At 42.7% G+C, this 14941-nt stretch overlaps 1 long non-coding RNA gene across 1 annotated transcript in view; it reads right to left on the bottom strand.

Annotated features, from left to right (window-relative positions):
* Positions 1–12365, bottom strand: part of LOC130272007 (uncharacterized) — a 48835-nt gene extending 36470 nt beyond the window's left edge. Inside the window, exon 1 of the long non-coding RNA XR_008843572.1 lies at positions 12317–12365. This is a non-coding gene — a long non-coding RNA (uncharacterized LOC130272007). The remainder of the gene's footprint in view (positions 1–12316) is intronic.
* Between the last annotated feature and the right edge of the window lie 2576 nt (positions 12366–14941).

The raw sequence follows: 14941 nt of genomic DNA, 5'->3' as shown, positions 1-14941 counted from the left end.
TCATGGAACAGTGTGTTGCATGCTGGGAGTAGTAGTACTACCTAAAATAAATGTTAAAAATAAACAAAAAAAAAAGTGAAAAAGTTACACACACTTCATTTTTATTATTGTCGGCTACATTGTTAGGTCCCTGTCCGCACACATAAATTGATCCCTGTTTTAAAAATTAATAAAAATTTTGTTATAAAAAAGATACATTTTGTTAGATACTATTTTCTCCTTCACTACTGTATCTTTTTTATTTTAATTTTTTAATGGTACCCTAAAACATTTTATGAAAAAAGGTATCTCCATCACTTTTGTGGAAGTCCAAAAAAGAATAAAAACCGCCTGAAAAAATGCCAAAGTTAAAACCCACTTATCTTTTTTCTTGGCCTTTTTTCACTCCCATAGACTTCTATGGGAGAAAAACATCACGATTTTGACAAAAAAATCGCCAGTGGCTCAACATGCTGCGATTTAGCAAAACTGCCAAGGAGCTGAAAAACGCCAACAAAGACCCTGCCTTTCCTGGGGTCTATAGCCCTGCTGCCGCCGCTTCTCTCCCGCTGTCTATCTGCGCCGCTGCCCGTTCTCTCCCCCTGACTATCGGTGCCGGGGTCAGGTCCGCGCTGCTTCAGGCCTCCGGTGTGCGTCCCCTGCGTCGTTGCTATGCACTGCACGGTGCGGCGCACTGCCGGCATGCGCCGCGCCGTGCAGCGCATTGCAACGACGCAGGGGACGCACACCGGAGGCCTGAAGCAGTGCGGACCCGACCCCGGCAACAGGTAATTATGCAACCGTGGATGGGGGGAGGCAACGGGCAGCGGCGCCGGCAATGGGTGTCGCTGCCCCTTCTCTCCCCCTGTCTGTTGGCACCGCTGCCCCATTGCCGGCGCCGCTTCTCTCTCCCTGGCTATCGGCGCCGGCAATGGGGCGCCGGCAACGATAGTCAGGGGGAGAGAAAGGGCAGCGGCGCCGATAGCCAGGGGGAGAGAAGGGCCGGCAGCAGGGCTCTAGACCCCAGGGCAGGCAGGGGCAGAGAAGCCGGCAGCGTTGGCTGTCTCTGCACCTGCAAAGCCACTGCAGTTCATTGATTTAAAGCACCTGCTTTAAATCATTGAACTGCAGTGGCTTATCGGCATATAACATGCACATAGACTTTAGGCTAAAATTTTTAGCCTAAAAAGTGCGTGTTATATGCCGATAAATACGGTACATTCAAGTAAAGTGTTTTACAGGGCTTTAGAGCTCTTAGGCAGTGACATATACACATGTTTTGGGGCTTATTTAATTGCCTGTTCGCAGTGAACAAGTTTGACCAAAACCGACCATTTTGTGACAGTACGGAAAGCACGGCAAATCGAGCCTTTAAAACTTTGCTCAAGTCTAATTATAAGTTTAACAATATTTTTTTTAATTCTCGATAAAATTTCTAACACCTACTTTCATTTTTATTACAGATTTAATTTAAATCAATTATTAACCCGTTAAGGACCAGGCCCATTTTGGCCTTAAAGGGGTACTCCGGTGCTTAGACATCTTATCCCCTATCCGCTGGGGACCCCCGTGATCTTGCACGCGGCACCCCGTTTGTAATCAGTCCCCGGAGCGTGTTCACTCCGGGTCTGATTACCGGCGACTACAGGGCGTGTGGCGTGTGACGTCACGCCCCCGCCCCCGTGTGATGTCACGCTCCGCCCCTCAATGCAAGTCTCCATTTAGGCTTGCATTGAGGGGTGGAGCGTAACGTCACATGGGGCGGAGGCGTGACGTCATACGCCGCCCGCCCTGTAGTCGCCGGTAATCAGACCCAGAGCGAACACACTCCGGGGATAGATTACAAACGGGGTGACGCGTGCAAGATCACGGGGGTCCCCAGCGGCGTGACTCCCGCGATCAGGCATCTTATCCCCTATCCTTTGGATAGGGGATAAGATGTCTAAGCACCGGAGTACCTCTTTAAGAGCATTTTTAGCACATCTGATCACTGTCACTTTAAGCATTAATAACTCTGGGATGCTTTGACTTTTCATTCTGATTCCGAGAAAGTTTTTTCGTGACATATTCTACTTTATGTTAGTGGTAGATTTTTGTCTATACTTGCATCATTTCTTGGTGAAAAATTCTAAAATTTGATGAAAACATTTAAAATTTCGCATTTTTCTAACTTTGAAGCTCTCTGCTTGTAAGGAAAATAGACATTCCAAATAAATTATATATTGATTCACAAATACAATATGTCTACTTTATGTTTGCATCATAAAGTTGACATGTTTTTACTTTTGGAAGACATCAGAGGGCTTAAAAGTATAGCAGCAATTTTCCAATTTTTGAAAAAATTTTAAAAATCGAAATTTTTCAGGGACCAGTTCAGTTTTGAAGTGGATTTGAATGGCCTTCATATTAGAAATACCCCATAAATGACCCCATTATAAAAACTGCACCCCTCAAAGTATTCAAAATGAAATTCAGTAAGTGTGTTAACCCTTTGGGTGTTTCACAGGAATAGCAGCAAAGTGAAGGAGAAAATTCAAAATTTCCATTTTTTACACTCGCATGTTCTTGTAGACCCAGTTTTTGAATTTTTACAAGGGGTAACAGGAGAAAAAAATTTGTAAACCAATTTCTCTTAAGTAAGGAAATACCTCATATGTGTATGTCAAGTGTTCGGCGGGTGCAGTAGAGGGCTCAGAAGGGAAGGAGCAACAATGGGATTTTGGAGAGTGAATTTTTCTGAAATGGTTTTTGGGGGGCATGTCGCATTTAGGAAACCCCTATGGTGCCAGAACAGCAGAATAAAAACCACATGGCATATCATTTTGGAAACTACACCCCTCAAGGCACGTAACAAGGGGTTCAGTGAGCCTTTACACCCCACAAGTGTTTTTGATTACTTTTCGTTAAAGTCGGATGTATAAATGGAAACACTTTTTCCCCTAATTCAGTTTTTTTTCCCCTAATTCACCATTTTTAATGGGAGAAAATGCCCCCCAAAATTTTTAACCCCATCTCTTCTGAGTATGGAAATACCCCATGTTAGGATGTAAAATGCTCTGCGGGCGCACTACAATGCTCAGAAGAGAAGGAGTCACATTTGGCTTTTGGAAAGCAAATTTTGCTGAAATGGTTTTTGGAGGGCATGTCGCATTTAGGAAGCCCCTATGGTGCCAGAACAGAAAAAAAAAACACATGGCATACTATTTTGGAAACTACACCCCTCAAGGAACATAGCAAGGGATACGGGAACCCATAACACCTGACATGTGTTGATGACTTTTTGTTAAAGTTGAATGTGTACATGGAAAAACATTTTCACTAAAATGCTGTTTCCCCCCCCCCCCAAATTTGACATTTCTACAAGAGGTAATAGGAGAAAATGACCCCCAAAATGTGTAATCCCCTTTCTTCATTGAGCTTTTGGAAAGATAACTTGTTTGGAATGGAAGTCAGGGGCCATGTGCGTTTACAAAGCCCCCCCCCCCCCCCCCATGGTGCCAGAACAGTGGAACCCCCACATGTGACCCCATTTTGGAAACAACACCCCACACAGAATTTAATAAGGGGTGCAGTGCGTATTGACACCCCACTGGCGTTTGACAGATCTTTGAAACAGTAGGCTGTGCAAAGGAAAAATAACATTTTTCATTTTCAGGGACCACTGTCCCAAAAATCTGCCAGACACCTGTGGGGCGTAAATGCTCACTGTATCCCTTATTACATTACATGAGGGGTGTAGTTTCCAAAATGGGGTCACATGTGGGGGGGTCCTTTGTTCTGGCACTATGGGGACTTTGTAAACAAATGTGGCCTTCAATTCCGGACACATTTTCTCTCCAAAAGCCCAATGGCGCTCCTTCTCTTCTGAGCATTGTAGTGCACCAGCAGAGCACTTTACATCCACATATGGGGCATGTTCTTACTCAGAAGAAATGGGGTTACAAATTTTGGGGGGCTTTTTTCCTATTGTCCTTTGTGAAAATGAAAAATTTAGGGTAACACCAGCATTTTTGTGAAAACATTTTTTTTTTCATTTTCCCATCCAACTTTAATGAAAATTCTTCAAACAACTGTGGTGTGTTAAGGCTCACTATACCCCTTGTTACGTTTCGTGAGGGGTGTAGTCTCCAAAATGGGGTCACATATGGGTATTAACTTTTTTGCGTTTATGTCAGAACCGCTGTAAAATCAGCCACCCCTGTGCAAATCACCAATTTAGGCCTCAAATGTACATAGTGTGCTCTCACTCCTGAGCCTTGTTGTGTGCCCGCAGAGCATTTTATGCTTGGTTTTGTTGTTTTGCAACAGTTGGAGGCTCTGTTTTGGAAACACTGCCGTACAATAAGTTTTTCATTTTATTGGGGGGGGGGGGGGGGGGGACAGTGTAAGGGGGTCTATATGTAGTGTTTTACCCTTTATTATGTGTTAGTGTAGTGTAGTGTAGTGTTTTTAGGGTACATTCACACAGGCAGAGGTTTAAAGTGAGTTTCCCACTAGGAGTTTGCGCTGCGGCGAAAAATTTGCCTCAGCTCATACTTGAAGCAGGAAACTCACTGTAAACCCGCCCGTGTGAATGTACCCTGTACATTAACATGGGGGGGGGGGGCAAACCTCCGGCTGTTTCAAAACTGCAACTCCCAACATATACTGACAGACCGTGCATGCTTGGAGTTGTACGTTTGCCACAGCTGGAGGCACACTGGTTGGAAAACCTTGAGTTAGGTTCTGTTACCTAACTCAGTATTTTCCAACCAGGGTGCCTCCAGCTGTTGCAAAACTACAACTCCCAGCATGTACTGATTGTCAAAGCCGCCCGCTGCCGTTGCCGATGGGTAAGTGGACTTTGTTGGTTTCCCCTTTCTGCCCGACCTACTATGGGTGGGCAGAATGGGGGAATCAAATGTTAACCCCCCCTCTGCCCCCGATCTGCTATTGGTCCTCACTTGTGAATGACCAAAAGCAGGGATAGGAGGGGTGGCACCCCTGCCACCTCACTCTATCCCTTCCGGGGGATCGTGGGTGTCTTGGACAACCCTGATCCCCCTTATTTTCCGGGTCACCGGAGACCCATATGACCCAGAATCGCCGCCAATCGCTGGTGAATTCACAGCGATCGCTGACATGGGGGGTCCCAGGACCCCCCTGGGCATTTGCACGGGATGCCTGCTAATAGATATCAGCAGTCATCCCGGTCCGGCCCCTGCCTACGTACATCCATGGTCCTTAAGTGGTTAAGCAGGTGATAACATAGAAATGTCAAATGTGTTATTGTTAAGCAGCACAGCTCTATAAACTACACCAAAGACAGAAAAGATAAGCACTTTTAAGATGCACACCCAAAATTAACAATGATATTAGTTAAATATATAACATATAAATGTTTTAAACATATAAATAATATTTGTCACCATACCTGTGATCCCTGCGGGGGAAATTGTATGTCTTGTTCCCTAGCATTTATTATTCAATAATTTATATCTTTTTATACTCCTTTTATCGGTGTGTATCTCGATAGTTTGTGTCTTTTCTATCCTTGGTGTAGTTTTGTATTTTTACAGCACTGAGATAGCACCCTCCTTGTACTTTTTAGGCTGAGCACCCACATATCTACTAATTTAGCACAACTCTATTAGGCATGATGGTTAGGGTATCAGACTCGGGTAGTTCACCTCCTTACTGCCATGTAAAAACTTTTAGCATACTGTAAAGGGTTGTTATATGAGTTGAAGTGCAAATGTGCTTTATTATTTTAATGTTAGTAACCAGAACATTTCGGGAGAAACCCTTCATCAGACAAAAGGGCTGGCAGGAAATTAGCACAGTGACAGCAGCAGTCAGAGACAGGGACACAGGCATATAGTTTAAACAGAGCTTCACCTGTCTTTATTTTTCATCATAAAACAAATACAGCCTTTACCTTCAGGCATAAAATAAGTACATAAATCTTGCTCATCAAAGCACTAACTATACAGAATATAGAAGTCTCTGGCTATCCAGGTGACATCCTACCAGCCAGCAGAGCAAAACAGCATACATACATGAAAAAATATTACGTACACATTATTTAAGGGTCTCACAAGAGCCTTGTAGGCCTCAGTCATTTATTCTCCCTGCAGGGATCAAGTTTCCTCACTTTCCAATCAAGACTTGGTTACCTCTTTTGTAGGCCTCGTATTAATCAGTCTAAGCACCTAAGATGACTTGGGCCAACCTGAAAATCTGAACTGGCCCAGGAAGGGAATAAAGGGCCCACTACCAAACCTACCTTTCATCCCATAAATCTCCAGGCCTGATCACAGGACTAAGCAAAATTCCTCGCCAGGGATTTTAACTATTTCTTAGATATCTCACCTAGCTTTTTCTTTATTGGATATAAGATTGCTTAAAGGCTTGTGTCCACAAACAACATGTACCTTGGGAAAATATAGAGATCTTCGACCACCGTTCCTGCCCCTGTCTCTGTGGGAACAAACACTTTTAGCCAACATACAATGGAGGAGATTTCTCATTCTTTTCAAATGTATGGCTTTTATATGACAGTTTTTTTAAACTTACTTTTGCTTACATGCGACCTATTTATCAAAATGTCGCATGACCTTGATAAATAAATCGCACGTAAGCAAAACCCGGGAAACCCGCTTACAAAAGCATTTTTGTGCAGTTTTCCCTTATGTTAATAGCCGAAGTTCTTTATTTACCCTTTATTACCAGTAGCGTTGCTAGAGAGTGACGGGGAGGGGGGGGGGAGGGAGGCATACCGCATCGGGTGACACCCTGATTGGCCTGCCTGGCACTAAATAGCTGCACTCCGCAACTATCCGCAACAACCCATCCACCTCCTCAGAAATAAAAAATTATTAACCCCTTAAGGACTGAGCGATTTCACGTTTTAGCATTTTCGTTTTTTCCTCCTTGCCTTTAGAAAATCATAACCCTTTCAATTTTGCAGCAAAAAATCTGTATTATGGCTTATTTTTTGCGCCACCAATTCTACTTTACAGTGACATTAGTCATTTTACCGAAAAATCCACGGCAAAACAGATAAAAAAATTCATTGTGCGATCAACTTGAAGAAAAAATGCCATTTTGTTAATTTTGCTGGCTTCCGTTTCTATGCAGTACATTTTTCGGTAGAAATGACACCTTATCTTTATTCTGTAGGTCCATACGGTTAAAATGATACCCTACTTGTATAAGTTTGATTTTGTATTACTTCAGAAAAAAATCATCAATACATGCAGGAAAATTTATACTTTTAAAATTGTAATTTTCTGAGCCCTATAATTTTTCTATTTTTCTGTGTTCAGGGGGCTATGAGGGCTCATTTTTTTACGCCGTGATCAGAAGTTTTTAGCAGTAGCATTTTTTTTTCTGATCAAACTTTTTCACCACTTTTTTTGTGGTATAAAAAGTGATCAAAAATGCGCTATTTTGGACTTTGGAATTTTTTTGCGCGTACGCCATTGAACGTGCTGTTTTAACCCCTTCATGACCCAGCCCATTTTCACCTTCATGACCTGGGCATTTTTTGAAAATCTGACCACTGTCACTTTAAACATTAATAACTTTGGAATGCTTTTACTTATCATTCTGATTCCGAGATTGTTTTTTCGTGACATATTCTACTTTATGTTATCGGTAAAATTTCACTGATATTTGTATCCTTTCTCTGTAAAAAATCTAAAAATTTCATGAAAATTTTGAAAATTTTGCATTTTTCTAACTTTGAAAGTCTCTGCTTGAAAGGAAAATGGATATTCCAAATAAATTACATATTGATTCACATATACAATATGTCTACTTTGTGTTTGCATTAAAAAATTGACAAGTTTTTACTTTTGGAAGACACCAGAGGGCTTCAAAGTTCCGCGGCAATTTTCCAATTTTTCACAAAATTTTGAAACTCGCTTTTTTTCAGGGACCAGTTCAGGTTTGAAGTGGATTTGAAGGGTCTTCATATTAGAAATACCCCATAAATGACCCCATTATAAAAACTGCACCCCCGAAAGTATTCAAAATGACATTCAGTAAGCGTTTTAACCCTTTATGGGTTTCACAGGAATAGCAGCAAAGTGAAGGAGAAAATTCTAAATCTTCATTTTTTACACTCGCATTTTCTTGTAGACCCAATTTTTGAATTTTTACAAGGGGTAAAAGGAGAGAAATCACCCTAAAATTTGTAACCCAATTTCTCTCGAGTAAGGAAACACCTCATATGTGTATGTAAAGTGTTCGGCGGGTGCACTACAGGGCTCAGAAGGGAAGGAGCGACAATGGGATTTTGGAGAGTGAGTTTTTCTGAAAGGGTTTTTGGGGGGCATGTCCCATTTAGGAAGCCCCTATGGTGCCAGAACAGTGGACCCCCCCCACATGTGACCCCATTTTGGAAACTATACCCCTCATGGAATTTAATAAGGGGTGCAGTGAGCATTTACACCCCACTGGCGTTTGACAGATATTTGAAACAGTGGACTGTGCAAATCAAAAATTTAATTTTTCATTTTCACAGACCACTGTTCCAAAAATCTGTCATACACCAGTGGGGTGTAAATGCTCACTGCACCCCTTATTACATTCCGTGAGGGGTGTAGTTTCCAAAATGGGGTCACATGTGGATATTTATTGTTTTGCGTTTGTCAGAACTGCTGTAACAATCAGCCACCCCTGTGCAAATCGCCTCAAATGTACATGGTGCACTCTCCCTTCTGGGCCTTGTTGTGCGCCCCCAGAGCACTTTGCGCCCACATATGGGGTATCTCTCTACTCAGGAGAAATTGCGTTACAAATTTAGAGGGTCTTTTTTCCCTTTTACCTCTTGTGAAAATGAAAAGTATGGGGCAACACCAGCATGTCAGTGTAAAAAATTTATTTTTTTACACTAACATGCTGGTGTAGACCCCAACTTCACCTTTTCATAAGGGGTTAAAGAAGAAAAAGCCCACCAAAATTTGTAAGGCAATTTCTCCCGAGTACGGCGATACCCCATATGTGTCCCAAAACTGTTGCTCTGAAATACGACAGGGCTCCAAAGTGAGAGAGCACCATGCGCATTTGAGGCCTGAATTAGGGATTTGCATAGGGGTGGACATAGGGGTATTCTACGCCAGTGATTCCCAAACAGGGTGCCTCCAGCTGTTGCAAAACTCCCAGCATGCCTGGACAGTCAATGGCTGTCCGGCAATACTGGGAGTTATTATTTTGCAACAGCTGGAGGCTCCGTTTTGGAAACAGTAGCGTACCAGACGTTTTTCATTTTTTGGGGGGAGGGGGGCTGTGTAGGGGTATGTGTATATGTAGTGTTTTTTACTTTTTATTTTAGGTTAGTGTCAGTGTAGTGTAGTGTAGTGTTTTTAGGGTACAGTCGCATGGGCAGAGGTTCACAGCAAGTTTGCCGCTGGAAGTTTGAGCTGCAGCGCAAAATTTGCGCCATCTCAAACTTGCAGCACTCACTGTAAACCTCCGCCCATGTGAGTGTACCCTGTACATTCACATTGGGGGGAGGGGGCAAACATCCAGCTGTTGCAAACTCCGAGCATGCCCTTGAGCTGTCCGTGCATGCTGGGAGTTGTAGTTTTGCAACAGCTGGAGGAACACTGGTTTGGAAACACTAAGTTAAGTAATAAACTTTCAAGTGTTTTGCAACCAAACTTAGTGTTTCCAAACCAGTGTGCCTCCAGCTGTTGCAAAACTACAACTCCCAGCATGCATGGTCTGTCAGTGCATGCTGGGAGTTATAGTTTAGCAACAATTGCAACAGCTGGAGGCACTGAGGTAGGAAACGGACAATGTTTCCCAACTAGTGTGCCTCCAGTTGTTGCAAAACTACAACTCCCAGCATGCCCAGACTGCCAAGGCATGCTGGAAGTTGTAGTTCGGCAATATCTGAAGGATCAGATGTTGCCGAACTACAACTTCCAGCATGCTTGGGCAGTCTGGGCATGCTGGGAGTTGTAGTTTTGCAACATCTGGAGGTCCACAGTTTGGAGACCACTGTATAATGGTCTCCAATCTGTGGTCTTCCAGATGTTAGAGAACTACAACTCCCAGCATGCCTGGACAGACTGAGCATGCTGAGATTTGTAGTTTTGCAACATCTGGAAGAGCACAGATTGGAGACCATTATACAGTGGTCTCCAAACTGTGGACCTCCAGATGTTGCAAAACTACAACTCCCAGCATGCCCAGAAAGCCAAAGGCTGTCTGGGCATGCTGGGAGTTGCAGTTTTGAAACTCTCAGAGGCAGCAGTGAGATCGCTTTACGGCGATCTCACTGCTGCCAATGAAGATGCCGCCCTGCTGCCGGAAACTCACCTCCGGGACGCAGCGCAGCCGGGACCGCATGGAGGATGTCGGGACCGCACGGAGGACGCCGGGACCGCTCGGGACACCGCTCGGACGGGTAAGTGATGCCGGGGGACGGGTCAGGGACACTTAGCAGAGTGGTGTGTGTCCCGATCCCCGTGATCGGAACTCACACACCGCGCTGCTAAGTGTTTTCATAGCGAAACGCTGCTATCAGCTAGTCAGATTTGACCAGCTGATAGCAGCGATCGCTGGGGGGGGTGGGGGACGAAACCCCCCGTGGTCGCACGGTAAGATGGCTGGCTATCACTGATAGCCACCATCTTTCCGGGCGCTGCGGGGTGCCGCGAGTAGCGGCAGTAATGTCCATGACGTACCTGTATGTCATGGGTCGGGAACGCCTTGCCACCCATGACGTACAGGTATGTCATAGGTCGGGAAGGGGTTAAAAGTGGTATATTTTTTATAATTCGGACATTTCCACACGCAGTGATACCACATATGTTTATTTTAATTTTTGTTTACACTGTTTTATTTTGTTACTAGGAAATGCCAGGTGATTTAAACTTTTAATTCAGAAGGGAATACCTGAAAGGGTTAACTTTTTTTTTTACACTTTTTTTTTGCGAGCTCATAGCTCCTATAGGGACCTATGAGCTTGCAATGGCTGACACATTGCATACACAGATTGTTGCCTTGCTGTTGCATGGCAACAAGCTGTGTAATCGGCGGTTGATTGCTCCAGCCTGTAACTGGAGCAATCAATCAGAGCCGGGACGCCGACGGAAGAAGGTAGGGACCTTCTTGTCTCCAGGTAGCTGATCAGGGCATCGCGATTTCTAGGTAGCTAATCGCCGCATCGGAAGGGTTAATAGCGCGTGGCTGAACGATCGTGGCCGCGTGCTATTAGCCGCGGGTCCCGGCTGTGAATAGGCGGCGGGACCATCCCGCTATGACGCGCATTATAGACAGAGACCGGACTTAGGATGTACTCCTAAGTCCTTAAGGGGTTAAAAACATACTATGCCGCACCATGAATAGCCATATTCAGGAGGCTTTTATGTTTAATTTTGAGCCCGCATTTTGTGACGTTGGTGGGCGGAGTCTTGCGTCACTGCGCTGAGGCCGGAGTTTACATCAGGAAGGAAGACAACACAGCACCAACAGGCACATAAACAAAAGTGAAGCCACACACAAAAATTTTTTTTTTAAATGGCTCGGTATGTTACGCACCCCAAAATGTGCATGAAGCTGTATTACTATGGATGTTTCTTTTTTTTTAAGGAAAAATGTTAGTGCCACATGTGGGTTATTTACGTAGTGTGTAAAAATCCTTACAAAATAATTTTGCGCCTTAATCTATTTTAACCCAACGTTAATTTTAAAATTTAGTGGGTACGCCAGCATGTACGTGTCCTAACATTAACACTGTGTGCAGTGTGTATTTTCAACCTTAAAATTAATAGAGTTATTAGTTATATAACAATTTTTTTCTATAATTAACATTAATATAGTAGCTTTTTTCATGATGCAGAACAAGAACAGTTGTTATAGTGGGTGTTAATGCCCTTTTCTGCACTTTCTGTAAGCCAGGTTGGACCTGGAATACATATGCCACTTTTAAATAGAGATGCAACTTTTTTTCTTGATAAATAGCGACTATCGCATTTGATAAATACATGACCACTGCAAAGTAAAAAAAATAAAAAATCACTACGTCCGCAGATTTCAGAAATGTGCTTTGGAATAAGCAAAAAAAGCCGCAGCATGTATAGAAAAGTCACACAAGCGCAAGTATTATGTTGTGTGCAACCAACATACCTACGAATTGTTTAAAAAATTTGCATATCTTCTATATTAATGAAGGACAGCCCATTCTCTGTTAGATCAATTGAACTCTAGACCAATGTTGGATATTTCTATTTCTGAATATTGTAAGGTTTTTATCATTTGCAATTATTTTTTTCTTAATAAACATACCTATGCATATATACAATAAGACAGAAAGGGGAGGGCAACTGGAAGGCAACTTCACCTGTATCAGATGCGTGGCTCAGTCCCGGCAACCTAATTCAATACCTCCTGCAGGGTGCATATACTAGAGATCAATAAAGAAAATGCAAAAGAAGAGTATGTGCACTCACCGCTCAGTGGAGGTAGATACGTCCTGGGGTCCGGATCACAGGGTGCTGGATCTCAGCATCGACGTGTGTTGGTAGCACTCGGAGGCAACGCCGGCAGTTTCGCACGTGAGTGCGTGCTTCTTCCGGCCTCACGTGCGAAACTGCCGGCGTTGCCTCCAAGCGCTACCAACACACGCCGATGCTGAGATCCAGCACCCTGTGATCCGGACCCCAGGAAGTATCTACCTCAGCTGAGCGGTGAGTGCACATACACTTCTTTTGCATTTTATACCTATGCATATATTGCACTGAAAATTGTGAGACATGTCGATTACTACTTTTTAACTTTTTATTGATTGCATATAAAACTTCATATACGACGTGGAATAAACTCGGCCACCAACTAAGTGCTCTATAGATAAAGTGCAAACGGGGAAAGACTGTAGGGGAGATTTATCAAAACCTGTGCAGAGGAAAACTTTCCCAGTTGCCCATAGCAACCAATCAGATTGCTTCTTTCATTTTTCACAGGCCTTCATAAAAATGAAAGCAGCAAGTTGATTGGTTGCTACTGGCAACTGGGCAAGTTTTCCTCTGCACAGGTTTTGATAAATCTCCCCCTGTGTCCTTTAACGTCCTGTGGAGGGCTGTGCCTGATACAGTCCACAGATGGCATATTCAACATTAAAAGGCTCCATCAATAAATGGCATATATAGATAACACAGTATGTGCAAAATGTTCGGGATATAGGGGGAGATTTATCAAAACCTGTACTGAGGAAAATTTGCCCAGTTGCCCATAGCAACCAATCAGATTGCTTCTTTAATTTTACAGAGGCCTTGTTAAAAATGAAAGAAGCAAGCTGATTGGTTGCTATGGGCAACTAGGCAACTTTTCCTTTGCACAGGTTTTGAGAAATCTCCCCAGTCCACAGAAAAAGGGGGTCCCCAACGGTGGGACCCCCGGGATCAGACATCTTATCCCCAATCCTTTGAATAGGGTATACGATGTTTAGTACCCGTTTAAGTCAAAATCTTGGGTGAGTTCCCACACTTTTTTTTTCTAGGATTTGACCCCTGTGTGTGACCTACCTTACATTAGGTTATCTTAGACCAGAGATTATAAAAAACTTTTGTAAACGTTATCATAAAAAACACGCAAAGGAGATGAAATCATTTAACCCCAGTGGTCTCACCGATTGTAATTGGTACGTCCATTCCGCTTCCCTTTGTAAAAAGAGGTGATCCCACTTCCACCTCTCTGAGGGGGCTTGACCACTTCAATAACTTGTGCTTTTAAATCTGTACACCTGCTGTAGTGGTATTGTTTGAAGTGGTTGGCTATCGGGGTGTTACGTTCATGTACAATGTCGCTTATATGTTCCTGCAATCTTTTTTTAAAAGGGCAAAAGCACTTTGTTGGCGGCCGAGTTTATGTCCCATCATATATGAAGTTTTATATGCAATCAATAAAATGTTAAAAAGTAGTAATTGACATGTCTCACAATTTTCAGTGCAATATATAAAAAAAAGCAGTGAGCCACTACAAGAAGTTTATCTACTATGTTGATACACAGATCAGTGCAATAAACATACCTATCCAGCCACCAATTCCATGTTATTTAGTCATACTTTTTAACATAAACTTCAATTCTGCAGGTTAACTGTATAACATCCAATCTATACGTAGCTCCATAAATAAGATGAAGTGAGTTAGCCTTTATTTAATGCCCCAAATTTTTTTTTTTTGTACATAGATCTGTACAGTAAATCCCTTTCTGTTGATTACTTCCAATGTGTTAGTCTACAGCTGGATATTACAGTCATTTAACAATTTCTAACGGCCATAACACAGGTCACATCTGCAACTCTCAGCACTACAGTGCTCAAGCAAATCCATACCAATATACCCATCCAGTAAAATGACATTTCTCATCAATTGTTTGTATTATTTCTGCTTAATGTACATAGAGTTATGCATTGTTTATATAGCCACATGCTGGGTTAAACTGACATCTCCAACTAATTTAGCAAATTACATCTCAGTTTGATACAATGTGTATAATGGAGTGTGGAAGAAAAATTCTACTCTAGAGTGTTGACTGCAAAAAAAAAATGTTTCTGTTACTAAACAGCCTTATGTACTCATTAAAATGATAGAAGGCAGGAAGCACATGCTCATAAGTCACTGAATGTTGGTGCTATTTGGGGCTCGTTTCTCCGAAATTAGCTGAAAGGTCTAACTGATGTGTTTTGTAGATTATCTGGATTTATTCACTGCTGTATATGTAAGCATGGTTAATGTGCCCATTATACATTTCCTGGGCTTCTATTCCTGAAATGAATGATCTGGCTCATCAAGAACAAATATCGTTAGAACACAAAAAGTATAAAATAGACATTACTGATACAGAAAATATTTTTGAACAGTTGGTAAAAGGTGTACGTTTAATCTCTTCCCATCAATCACAATGGTATATAATAGATGAATCTTTCCAGGAATCATAGATTCTAACCTAAGAATACACATACACAAT

Source organism: Hyla sarda, chromosome 1 (assembly GCF_029499605.1).
Source record: "Hyla sarda isolate aHylSar1 chromosome 1, aHylSar1.hap1, whole genome shotgun sequence".
Lineage (NCBI taxonomy): Eukaryota > Metazoa > Chordata > Amphibia > Anura > Hylidae > Hyla > Hyla sarda.
Note: the sequence above shows the minus strand (reverse complement) of the source record. Positions and strands in the feature narration are given on the sequence as shown.